We start from the raw sequence: 654 nt of genomic DNA, 5'->3' as shown, positions 1-654 counted from the left end.
AGTTATAATAAATATAACAATGATTACAATAAATATAACAACAGTTATAATAAATATAACATCAGTTATAAATAATAACAACAGTTATAATAAATATAACAACATTTATAATAAATAACAACAGTTATAATAAATATAACAATGATTATAATAAATATAACAACAGCTATTATAAATATAACAACAGTTACAATAAATAAGAACAGTTATAATAAACATAACAACAGTTATAATAAATATAACACCAATTTTAATAAATAACAACAGTTATAATAAATAACAACAATTATAATAAATATAATGTCAGTTATGATACAAAGTAAATAACAACAGTTATAATAAATACAACAACGATTGTAATAAATATAACAACAGTTATAATAAATATAACAATGATTGTAATAATAATAACAACAGTTATGATAAATATAACAACAGTTATAATAAATAACAACAGGTATAATAAATAACAACTGTTATAATTAATAATAAGTTATAATAAATAACAACAGTTATAATAAATATAACAACGATTGTAATAAATATAACAACAGTTATAATAAATATAACAGTTATAATAAATAACAACAGTTATAATAAATAAGTTATAATAAATAACAATGATAAATATTATTATAACAATAATAAATAAGT

This window comes from Nematolebias whitei, chromosome 14 (assembly GCF_014905685.2).
Source record: "Nematolebias whitei isolate Nwh7 chromosome 14, NemWhi1, whole genome shotgun sequence".
NCBI lineage: Eukaryota > Metazoa > Chordata > Actinopteri > Cyprinodontiformes > Rivulidae > Nematolebias > Nematolebias whitei.
Note: the sequence above shows the minus strand (reverse complement) of the source record.